At 49.9% G+C, this 12,548-nt stretch overlaps 1 protein-coding gene across 3 annotated transcripts in view; it reads left to right on the top strand.

The window, feature by feature from the left end:
• The window catches only part of KAZN (kazrin, periplakin interacting protein), a 234,163-nt gene that overhangs the window by 120,767 nt on the left and 100,848 nt on the right, over positions 1-12,548 (top strand). The gene's annotated exons all lie outside the window — the stretch shown is intronic.

Here is a 12,548-nt window from a genome sequence, read left to right as displayed (position 1 = left end):
GGTTGTCGATGTGTCCAAGTTTTGGGTGCCCGTGCGGAGCTGAGATGCAAGTTCTCGCTGTTAATGCACTTCATGCACCAAATCCCCGTCCTTGCGCTGCTGCTGGCCTTCCCGGTTCGACTGCCTTGGGCGAGGTGGGGAAATCATCATTAATTGTTTGAGCACCCGCTCTGGTAGACGCCTGTGCATCCTGACCTCATTGCGCAGGCCGTTAAAAGGCCGCCTTCCGCCGTGCCGTGCTGCTTCTACGGCTGGCCAGCCCCCAGCGCCGCTGCAAAGGCCTTTTTACGCAGCCTTCACAAAGGCGTTTTGTAGCCCGGCTCGCCCGGCAGCATCGCTGAGCAAGGCAGGTGGGTTTGTCGTGGGCTTTGGCACAGTTTCCGTCAATGTAGCGTCCGAGCATTTTGCAAACTTTTGCTGAGTTCCTCCTGGCGATGCCCGGCGGAGCTGGGACCAGGCCGGCAAGGCGCCGGAGCAGAGAAACAGGTCGGGCCCATGCGAAGGTCTTATCTCGCCAGTGACTGACAGCTGCTGGCAAAATGCATTGGGTTGGGGGCTTTTTTTTTTTGCAAAGTTCCACTGCCCCACTTTGGAAAATAGTGACGAGCGATTGAGTGAGCCACCGAGCCCATCGGTTTGTCAGTCAAAAAGAAGGTAAAATCTAAATCTATTTTTTTTAATGGCTCTTTTCCATAGAGATCTTGCACCTAGTTATAAGAAAGATCTATTTTAAAGGAACAGAGAAGAAAAAGCAGAGAGCAGAAGCCTAGGCGGCAGGGTCCCTTTGCAGTCCAGCTGCTCCCATCTCTGCGGCGATTTGAGATCTTCTTGAAATGGTGATGGGCCGACTCTCACCCGCCCGGGAAGCCCCGGGTACCAGAGGTCTCACTGACCCCGCCGGCACAGGCGGACGCTCATGCTTAGAGAAACTTGCTGCCCAAGTTCAGCCTCACAGGTACCGGGGGTTGAGAAAATTAACTGTAGTTAGGGAAAATTTGGGACAACATTGAGAAAAGCAGGCATAAAGGGTGGGCTTTTTTTTTTTGTGGTATGCAAAAATGCAATTCCATTTTTTTGTGGGAAATTTAAATGTTTTCCCCCCCCCCCCCCCGTATCTTTCTTCTTAATTGTTTTATTGCTCAGTAACTTTACCTGAAACCCCCTTTTTAACTTAACCCCACACACCTGATGGAATCATAGAATCATAGAATCGTCAAGGTTGGAAAAGACCCTTAAGATCATCGAGTCCAACCGTTAACCCAGCACTGCCAAGTAATGGAAATCACCCACTAGTTAGCGGCACTTGAGCTAACCGACAAACCTGAGAAGGAAGCTAATCCCAGGCTGTCCGAACAGCCAGCTCCTGCTGAATCCGGCAAGATTTGGCTAATTCACTTAGACTCCTCCTCCTCTTTGCAAATCCCAGCCTGGTTGCTCCCAGTAAGTCTATCCCACGCCAGACTGAGCCGTGTTGGCAGGCACCGGGCTCAGCAGAATAAATTATCCTGGCTTGTCAGCTCATTCCCCCCGACTCTTTGCAGGGATTTCAATATTACCGGGGAGAGGGGGGTGCTGTGCTTGTGTAACCACGTCGGCTTTGGCCGCGGTGATTCTGTCATTATACCCACAGCAAACATTTGGAATAAATATTAAATAATCCTACAAAGTCAGACCTTGTTAGCACTGGCAGCAGAAGGCGAGCGGCTCTGACGCCGTGAATTGGGAGCGCGGGAGGGGGAGGTTTGTGCCATTCAGCCCTTCTAAGGAGCGATTCACGATGTGCGAGCCGAGGGAGAGATGCCTCCTGCATAACTAAATGGGTTCGCTCTGCCGTTAGGATTCCCAAGGCTGCGGGGAGTCTCCGGGACCCCGCAGCAGGGACACCCCGTCGATCCCCTCTCCGACTTGCAGCAGCAGTGGCATGGGACGGGCTGAGAATCCGGCTCGCTTTGCCAGAGCCCCTGCTTTTTGCCTTCTCTTTGCATTTACCAGCCCTTGGGACCCCCAAAGACTTTCCTTTTCAAAACAAACAAACAAAACCTGCAAGGATAATCATAATTAGAATATTATGATTATCCAGGATAATTAGAAGAAAATGGGGTCTTGTTCCTTTACCTCCCTTTTCTTTCGAGTTTGTGTGAAAGCCCCCGAGGCCAGCTCAGCAGAGCACCGCGGCGCCCATCTCGGTGCATCCCTAAGGGCACGCGCCTACAGTAAGGTACGACCGCAGGTGATGAGAAGGGGGTGAGAAACAGCCACTGGCAGATCAGGATAGACGACAACACCACGAGATAAAGGAATTGCTTCCAGGAAGATGGTTTCGTGGTCATGGCGTGGCCACGCGGGTGCTGGGGACCGGCGCAATAAGGTGGTCTTGCTGGGGGAGCGAGGTTGCAGGGGCTGTGAGCTACCGAGTGTTTAATCTGGGGTTTTATAAAGCACGAGGGATTCAGGCTGGACAGTAGGCAGCTTCCCCAAATCCAGCATAATTGGCTCTTCAGTCTGCTCACGAGATTCCTGAGCTGGATAGCGACGCTATCTTCTCCTTTGGATGAGGGTGGTACAAAAAGAAAAAGAAAAGAAAAGGCACATGATGTGAATTTATTTGCATCTCCCAACAATAATCCAGTCATTCTGCCCAGGAAATGTGTGTCCTGCTTAATGCCCCTTTATGCAGGTTTTTTTATGACGCCCAAGAGTTTGTTTATTTATTCACAGATTTATTTTGCAGAGTTGGACAACGAGAGGCAGAAAATGCCTTTCCTTTTTTTTTTTTTTTATTTTTATTTTATGCTGGTTTATTTTGTAAGCAGTGGATTGGCCGGGGCTTGGCCGAGCCTCCTGGCAGGTGGGAAAACGCCGGCTCCCCGAGCCCCAGCTGCGCCGCTGCAGAGCCAGCGGAGCAGGGCCAGAGGCCTGCAAAGCAGTCGCCTTTCCTACGGAAATAAATGGCGGTTGTCAGAGCCGAGCGCTCCTATCCCGCCTTTATCGCCCCGTTTTGCCCATTCCGGCTCAGAACGGCCCACGCAACAGCCCCTGACGCTGGTCCTGGTCGGGGTCTGAGTCCCGGCTCTTCGACACCCAAAGAGTCAAAATTTGGGTGTTTACTAATCAGAACTAAAGCCAGGCGATAGTCAAGACTCCGGCTCCATACTCAAATGTCTCGGAATCCCAAGCAGAAAACCACACTGTAATGGTTTTCCTGGTTTGTATAAATTACCTCTGGAAAATGCAGAATTGTTAGGATTTTGAAATAGGTGCCTTATTTCAACTTCACTTGCTAGAAACGATGCTGTTGCACAGAGTAATTACATAATAAATTTGTTAGAGGAATATAAAGCCATAAAAGCGGTGGTAATGGTTTGCAATTTAATAGCTGAATTGTAAATGAATTTTCCTATAGCAGCTTTAATGTAGCAGGCTGCTACAATTAAGAGAACATTCTTTGGGGTGCCTTTAATTTTTTGTTGTTGCTGTGAAGTTCAGTGTCATTAATTCCCTGGTTTAAAGAAGCCGTATAGTTAACCACTTCAAGCCATAAAAGACAACTTTGACTTCCTCTGCAACCAACAGAATACGGTCCTGAAGAAGGCGTTTTTAGCCCATTTGGCACTTAAATTTTCTTACAGAAGCTACTGTGGAGTTGCGCCATGTACTGAGCTTAGGACCTTCATCTCGACAGCCGGCTGAACATGAGCCAGCAGTGTGCTCAGGTGGCCAAGAGGGCCAACGGCATCCTGGCTTGTATCAGGAACAGCGTGGCCAGCAGGAGCAGGGAGGTGATGGTGCCCCTGTGCTGGGCACTGGTGAGGCCGCCCCTCGAATGCTGTGCTCAGCGCTGGGCCCCTCACCCCAAGGCGGCCATGGAGGGGCTGGAGCGTGGCCAGAGCAGGGCAGCGAGGCTGGGGCAGGGGCTGGAGCCCAAGGCTGGGGAGGAGCGGCTGGGGGAGCTGGGGGGGCTCAGCCTGGAGAAGAGGAGGCTGAGGGGAGCCCTCATCGCTCTCTGCAACTGCCTGAAAGGAGGCTGGAGCCGGGGGGGTCGGTCTCTGCTCCCCAGTAACAAGGGATAGGACGAGAGGGAACGGCCTCAAGCTGCGCCAGGGGAGGTTTAGGTCGGATATTAGGAAAAAATTCTTCACCCAAAGGGCTGTCAGGCCCTGGCCCAGGCTGCCCAGGGCAGGGGCTGAGTCCCCATCCCTGGAGGGATTTAAAAGACGGGTGGATGTGGTGCTCGAGGACATGGTTTAGTGGTGGCCTTGGCAGTGCTGGGTTAACGGTTGGACTCAATGATCTTAAGGGTCTTTTCCAACCTAAACGATCCTATAATTCTATGATTCTGTGATCTCCTTTCCCTGGTCATCCATCTCGCTCCCAGGACGTGTGGCATCTTCTGCCATGGTGGTGGAAAGCAGAGAGGACTAAGCCACTCTGCCTGGCTCGGGCGGCAGAGAGACCCTGCTCGTAGCACTTAGTTTCTCTTTATTTATTTATTTATTTGTTTGACGAAAGAAGATATAAACGGAGGTGTGTGGGTATTGCAGTGCTGCGTGTGCCCCCCCAGCCTCGGAGCTCTCTGGGCAGAGGGGGTCCCCGTTTTTGCTCCCGCTGCGAGGATGCTCCGTCCAGCGATGGAGCCCCGTTATCCCCCCTTGCACGAGATCATCCCCCTCTGCAGTGCCTGTTTCTTGCACTTCCCCTTTCCAACCCTCTGGATCTCAAATAGTGTTCAAAAGCAGCTCGAGCTGTCTCAGAAACAATTTCATTTGAGCGGGTGCCCCCGGCCCCAGGCTGCCGACCCTTCACGTGGCCGTTTCAGCGACAGGGTCCCCAGCACCCGTTTCTCTTGGTTTGCCTCATCAGGTTCCCCTTCTCCTTCTCACGTTCACCTAATTACAGCTTTCCACTTCGATACCAGCATCACCTCGGTGGCCTGCGTTTGAAGGAAACGCTGTGAAATACCATATCCGATTTGCTTGCAAGCATCTTTAGGGCAATTTAAATTTTTTATAATTATTGATGGCATGTAATTACGTTGTCAATAACACCTGCTATTTCTGTAGAGGAGCCGGGAACTGTTGCACCACGGTGTGTTGCAAATGCAAATTGATGCAGGCAACCCTAATCGGACTACGATGGGCGATAATTAAAAGACAGAGTTGTGTGTGAGGGGCAGGGAAGCTGATGGAGACCTGACACTGCTCCGAGGGGCGGCTCCGAATCCCCTCCTCCCGCTGGTGAAGCCAGTTTTAGGGGAACGCATAACATAGTGCATGTCCTAATGCAATTTTCTCTCTTCTGCATCCTTATTACTGTAACTTGAGCTTCAATTCCAGGGGTTTTTTTTTGTTCATCAGCCCTTAATAGTTGGTAATTTGCTCGTGCTCCAGTCCGTGGGTGCAATGTGTAGAGCCCTGCCCCACTCCCAGCAGGGATTCGGCCTTGCAGTTATTTCTGCATAATCATAAAAAATTCACTCCCTCGTTGCGTTCTAGACCGAGGCAGGCAACAGAGAAAAATAATTTAGCAAAGATTGGTCTAAAGCGTGCTCTCAACATGCCCCCTCCCCTTCCTCTGAAGACTAGGAGCGCAGCCGTGCTGCTTGCAAGCTTTTGCAGGGATCTGCTCCGGGATGCCGGACACGGCCGGCATGCTGGGATGCGCCAGTTGTCAGGGCACCCCCTCGGCCTGTTCCCACGCGGCCGAGTGACCCGAGTGGCCGATTTCTGCCTCGCCGCGCTCGCTCAGGAGGGTGGAAGGTAGCTGGGAGACGACTGCAGCCCTGCTGCGCCCGAGGGTTGGGAGAAGAGGCTGGAAATCATCCTCCGCCTCCCTCCAACCCCCCAAAAATACAGTTTATCTGGCGCCTTGCAACAAAATCCTCTCCAAAGTCCAGCGTGCAGCCAGTGCTAGCTCAAGCAGGGGCAGCGTGTGCTTTGCTATGAGGTCTGTGGGGCACAGATGACTTGTAGGGTGCGACGTGACCGAGCGAAAACGGAGTCCTTGATTGCAGAAAGTGCCACCCGTCTCTCCCAAAAACAGACCTCCAGAGGCATCTTTGGAGCACAGGGGTGAGCTGGGAGCAACGGTGCCCTGTACAGCGAGCTCCTGCTGCCGACTTTCCCACATGGGAAGGTATTAAGTGGTCTGGTGACCAGGGATGTGATTCCTGCTCCGGAGCCGCCACTGTCCCACCAGGAATCTGCTGGGGGAGGCAGCAGCATTGTGTGCAGCAGTGGGTGCCGCTTTCTGAAGTGTTTATAGATGCAAATGGGGAGCAGGGGAGGGGAATGGAAAATGTAAGAATCCATTGTAAGCCCTGAGGGCACTGCGGGAGCTGAAATCTGAGCTCCCGAGGAAAGCTGGAGCCCATGGCAATGGACTTCGGGCAGTAAAAAAGCTTGGACGAGGATGGTTCTGATGAACTTTAAATCCCCGACTCTATTTCAGGTATCCCGTACAAACACACCCCGTGCAAGGCCGTGCCATTTAGTGGATACGCCGCAACTTTCGCAGTTTCTCTTGGAAAATTGCAGAAACATTTTCATCTTTCACCGCTCCACCCCAGTGCCTGTTCTTGACCTTGAAATTTGCCGCCTGCCATCTCACCTCTCTTACGTGACCGAGCCTGGTCAAACTTGTCGCACGTCGCCGGTTGTGTTTGCTGGGGATGGAGGTAATTTCTGTAAGCCCGGGACAGTGTTTGTACAGCACCCAGCACAGGAGCACCTTGGCCTTTTTATCTAACAAGTGCTTCCACAATATAAATATTTAAGCATAATAAACAATTATGATCAAGTTTCTTGGGTGACTGCACACAGCAAGTGAATTTAAAATTCATTTCCCATGGGTATTCAGGCTTCAAATTCACTTTCTGTGAATGTTCATGCTAATAAAACTCCATCGCACAGAAAGAGAACACAAGAGAGATGCAAATATGACAAGGGCAAATTTGCTTAGGAGTTCAAATGAATATTCACCAACTTTTTATTATTTTTAAGTATTCATCCCTGTTTGCTATAAAAAGATTATTTTAGCTTTACTCTCCAAGCTCGGTGAAGCGTGTATTTCTGAGGTATAATATATATTTCCTTGTACTAATGGGAAGTTTTATTACTAGCAAGTAAGGAGTGCGTTTAAAATGTACTTTATCTTCAGGGAAAGTCTCTACTAAACCCACGTGAGTTATCACCATCCTGATTAACGTCTGTATTTCAACACATCTTGCAGTTTAAGGCTGGGATTTTTCAAATAAGCCTAAGGGACCTAAGAGCCTCCGCTCCCACTGAAATGCAGAGGGGGGTCAGAAGCAAAGTCCCTTCCTCTCCTTTATGACCCCCCTTTATAACTCGGTCTGGCTCAGTGTCCTCGCAAAACTAAAGCCACCCGAGGAGGGTTTCTGTGCTGTTTCGGTGCCTTGCTGCCGAGCTCCCTGATTCTCCCCAGATCCAGATTCCTACACCGTTATTTTCCTCTGATTTGCTTTGCTCATCTTTCATCCAGCGCTGCCCTCAGTCAGGAGGATGCCGGAGATGCTTTCCCTTCACACAAGCTAAGCTGATGTTTGGAAGGACTTGGGGGTCACCGTGTCTCCTTTTTGCCTGAGGCAGAGGTAGCGTGTTTTGACATCTTCGTTTGATTCCCATCCTAGAATCGAAAGAGATGCAAATTAGCAATAATGAATATTTTCATTAAAAGTGTCTAGACGTTGTATCTGCGAACAGGATAATGATGCTGCTGCTTTCTGTAGAATAGGCTGAAGTAGACCCAGGCTGCTTTATTTTTTTCATCAGAAAAGATAGCGTTTATTTTAAAGAAAAAAAATGTAATTTAATGTAAGTGAAATTAGGGTAATTGCTAATTATGTAACTGCAAATGAGGCAGATCTTTATCTTGAGGCGAGTTGGTCCAGTGCAGATTATGAACCGTTCGTTTTAATGGGGCGTCATCAGAAGGCAAGAAAACCAGCCCAACGGTCCTAAGTCATTTCTCGGGCTTGTCTGGACCTTTTGGATAGCAAGGGGAGTGAGGGATGGAGCATCACCCCCTCTCACTGCAGGTCTGGCCTAACATTTAGTCTAGGGACATAAATACGGGTGTTGGAAAAGGTACCACGGGTTTTTTTTCCTTGTCCCGTTGTCCTGCGCCGTGACAGAGCGAGCTCCCCACCTGCCAGCCCTGTGTTTCCCACGTCTCGGCTCACGTCCTCTCCATCAGGTTTGAGATCCCAGATTTTTCTAAGCTTAGCATCCACCCCTGGGCCTCTGGCAGTATGACAAACTGCGCTCAACGCCCGACAAAACTTCATCCCGGGGTTTTCGGTGGGGAGAGGTTTTATTTTTCTACATGCACTGGAAGGAAGTTAATAAGACAAAAACTGCCCCAGAGCCAGGTACCGCGTTATGGAATCACTGACTTTCTAGGATGAACACATTACCCTCACCCAAGCTGCAGGACGCGGGTATTGGAAAAATCAAACGCACCTGAATAGCTTTGTAGATATCTATCTCTGTATCCATAAAACCTACTGACAGTGAGCAAACACAAGAGCTTGGCAGTTGTCCTGCTCTGTTTAATTGCCATCGATAGGTTTTGGACATATCACCTTCTTAAAATCCCCCTGCCAACAGTCCTGCCAGCTTACTGATTTGAGTCTTGTCCCGAAGACCTTTGGAGTGACGAACATGCTGGTACCCACAGAACCTCCTGCACGCGCCGGAGCTTAACACCACGTTTAGGTTTTTCTAAGGAATCCATCCAGCTGTGCTTTTTAAAAATTATTATTTATTTAGCATTTTGCATCCTTATTTTTTTCGGACCGTCCTTCATATCTGCCCTGGCTTTCTCTGAGACCACGTGTAGCGTTCCCTCCCTGATGAGAACATCAGCTTTCCCTTGGATCCCTCTGGCTCCACCAAGCCTTCATCTGAAGGCATCTCCCCCGGCTCTGGTGCCGGGAAAACTTCCGCGCTTTCACAAAAAGCTATTAATATCAATAATATTAATATATTAATAATTCTCACCTGAGTTAGCTGAAGGGCTAGATAATGCTTCAGTCCTTCTCTCTAAGAGAGGACTGAGCTCCTCTTGGCCTGCCGACCGATGACCAGGGCTATCCATCGGGGACCGCAGATTGCTCCCAGCGGCAGCCGGGAATCAGATCCGGGTCCGGCTGCAGCGGCTCCCAGCTGGTCAGGCTTATCTCCAGTTTTCCCTAAAAGAGGAGGAATGGGTAAGAAAGCCTTGACAGCCTGGGGATTCCCCCCGACACGGGCCATCCTGTGGATGGGGAGGGCTCGGCGGGAGGTGATGCTGCAGGCTGGGAGGCGAGTGGGACGGGTGCCTGGCTGCGTGGGGCTGCCCCAGGGAGAAAGGAGAAAATGCGGGAATAATGGGAATCATTTCAGATGATTTTAACTGTCATATATCAGAAGCAAAGTAAAATGCCCAAGTGAGTTGACAGCATCTCCATTTGATCTCTGCCATGAACCGACTTAGAGCCAGAATTTTTCAAAGGCTGCTAATCGCCCCGGTATTGATTCTATACTGAGATACTTTATCGCGCTTGTGTCTTTGGTGGGGTGTTTGTTTGTTTGTTTGTTTTTTCTTTTTTTTTTTCCTTTTTTTTTTTTTTTTTTAAGTAATCTATGTCAGAAGCTAAATGGCCTTTATTAGAAGCAGCATAGCCCTTGCCCTTCCATGGCTGGGTGTTACATGAGGGTAAATCAACCCCCAGCAGATCTCATTAACCACTCACGTTTAGACAAAACATGTGCTAGTGCAATACCTAAAAAGGTATTGTTACCATTTTTTGTTCTTTTACACTGCGCTAAAGTAGAAAATACGCTGAGGCGTTTTGAGTCAAGCCAGCACAGCCATGCCCCCACACTTGCAGCTTCACGTTCCCCATTTTTTAACCAGAATCTCCGCACCTCTGCCTCGCTGAGCACTAGGAAAATCGCCCATCACGTGCGGACTGGCGCTCCTCCTGCGTGGGGCACCGTACCCGAGTGCCAACACCGCTACAATCCTTCAGGCAAGAGATGAAGTTCCTTATTTAAAGTTCCTTATTTAACTGGAAAGGCTTGCTGTGTGTCATGGGTTGCGGTAGGTGCCCTTTCCCACTGGGCCACAGCACCTCTTCACGCCCAGTTTCAGCCCATCTGTGCCTCAGTTTCCCCATCCTGTGAAATGAGGTCTGCGGTATTTTCCTACCTGGTCTGCAGTGTTTTCCTACCTAACCAAAGAAATAAAATACTTGTGAATTATCTGATGTAAATGGATTTCTCTCAATCCTGAAGAAGTGTTATTTTTCCCAGAGTAGATGACTCCGACCAATCTGCGTTACGAACAATTAAGGAGTCGGACACCAATACGTTCCAAGCCCCAAATGCACAGAATCAATTAATACATACTGAAGCCTTAAAACATGACTATAAATCATGTAATGTGTCAACATATGAATATCGCTCCAGTTTTTCAGCTGCCTTCTCAGCGCTGCCACTTCATCTATGTATATTTTTAGAGCTTTCATAGTTTAGTGGAGAATATAATTGTACGTTCGTAATCTTATGCAATACAGGATCAGTCCACCCTGCTGGCAGCTTCTTGAAAAAAAGGAAAAAAAGAAAAAAAGCTGGTTTTATTGTTCCACGGTCCTCAGCCACTCTCTTTTGTTGTAAAAGCAGCTGGTTTTTCGGTGGGGCAATCCTCAGGCTAGGTGTGCCCCCGGTGCCGGTGCCGCCAACAAAACAAGGGAGGATGCCGACACTGACACCAGAGCACGCTTTCTCGCACTGGAAATGAAAAGGAAGGATGCTTTGCCTTGGGTAGCCTTGTAAGGCTAAATTCAGCGTCACTCTTGTCTAGATTGCGCTGTATGGTCCCCGAAACCCCTGCGGGAATTTGGTGGGCGCTGCTGCGCACCCTGGGTGGCAGGCGGCAATGGGGAGGGTGCGCTGCGCACGCTAAATCCCCTCTCCTTTCCTCTCTGGAGCTCTCCGCTTCTGTATTAATCTTAGGATTATTTTAGAGGCCTGAACCACACTCAAGATCTTATCTTTTACTTACTTGACAAATATTGTAGTCAAAAATTGCATTTCTCTCTAACATCTTCCTTTTCCAGGGCGCTCTAGCTGGCTCTTCCCCTGCGCTCTGCCCTGCAGACCCCGTTTCTAGTGGTGTTTGCTGGGGAGGGAGGGAAGGGCTGCTCTTCCACCGGTTTTGCAATGGTATTTATTGCCACAGTTGAAATGGATGGGTACGAATGTTTATTCCTGCCTCCTCCCCAATTCAGGACAGTGATCTTGCCTGTAATCGGCCAGGCGAAAGCACCTAGAACGTCATGAAAATTCAAAGGTGTCTGAATTTCCCCGTGCCTCTTGCTAATGTCAAATCTTCATAGGAATTGGCTTCACAGGACAAAGCAGCTGTCAGATGAATGCTGATGCTGTATGAATGCTAGGATGCGTTGACCCACCCCGGTGTGTCGTCACTGCTGCCGAAGGAAGCACCGAGGCAACCCATAATCACCTTTCATGCATCTGTCCCACTAACACCTAATTTAAGTATATATTTGTCTGCTGATTGATCGCAGGATTTTTTTCATGGCACCTATTATCCTGCTATCTAAGTGCTTCAGAATCTCCCTATTCATTTAAATTTTTATATGATCCTTGTGATAGTGTCTGAACAGCTGGTAAAACGGGTCTGCAAAGCAAACGTCTCTGTGGACTTCCATTTTCTCCTTTCCAAGAGGACAGACGATGTCTTGGAGTAAATCACTAGGACCTGATCTCCCAAATCACCCCTGCAGTTTTGCAAAACCTAACTACATTTTTCCCCTCTAATTTGCGACGGGGAAAGGAGGGGGAAATGGCATTTCATCCAGACCTTGCCTGAAGTTCGTTCTCTTTGCTCCCTATTTCTCTCTTCCTTTATGGACAGGTATTTGTGAGATCCAAGCAGTTGTAGAGAACTAGCATGCAGACTTCACCACTGCTGCCGAGCGCGGAGGTACTGTGTGTGCACGTTCGGGTCTGCGCTCGCTCTCCTTGCTTCTGCGAGTGCCTTCCCACTGCGTGCTCCTGAGCTAGATCGTAACCCCCAGCTGCACTCGTGGGTCTGCACGACTCGCTGGTGTCCCACCCAGCCGCTGCTGCCAGCGGTCCCGTGCCTCGCTGAGCCACCACCGAGCACCCATGCAGCAAGGACAGCCCCTGCCAGGCAACTCGGCTCCGAAACCGCCTCGAGGGGCCAGTGCCAGAGCTCAGGGCATCCTTCTTGTTTAGTCTGGAGAAGAGGAGGCTGAGGGGTGACCTTACTGCTCTCAACAACTGCCTGAAAGGAGGCTGTAGAGAGGTGGGGGTCGGACTCTTCTCCGTAGTAACAAGAGATAGGACAAGGGGAAACGGCCTCAAGCTGCACCAGGGCAGGTTTAGGTTGGATATTAGGAAAAACTTCTTCACTGAAAGGGCTGTCAGGTCCTGGCCCAGGCTGCCCAGGGCAGGGGTTGAGTCTCCATCCCTGGAGGTATTTAAAAGACGGGTGGA

This window comes from Nipponia nippon, unplaced genomic scaffold, assembly GCF_047370975.1.
Source record: "Nipponia nippon isolate SJK-2023a ecotype South Korea unplaced genomic scaffold, ASM4737097v1 scaffold_19, whole genome shotgun sequence".
Lineage (NCBI taxonomy): Eukaryota > Metazoa > Chordata > Aves > Pelecaniformes > Threskiornithidae > Nipponia > Nipponia nippon.
This window is presented reverse-complemented; position numbering and strand designations above follow the sequence as displayed.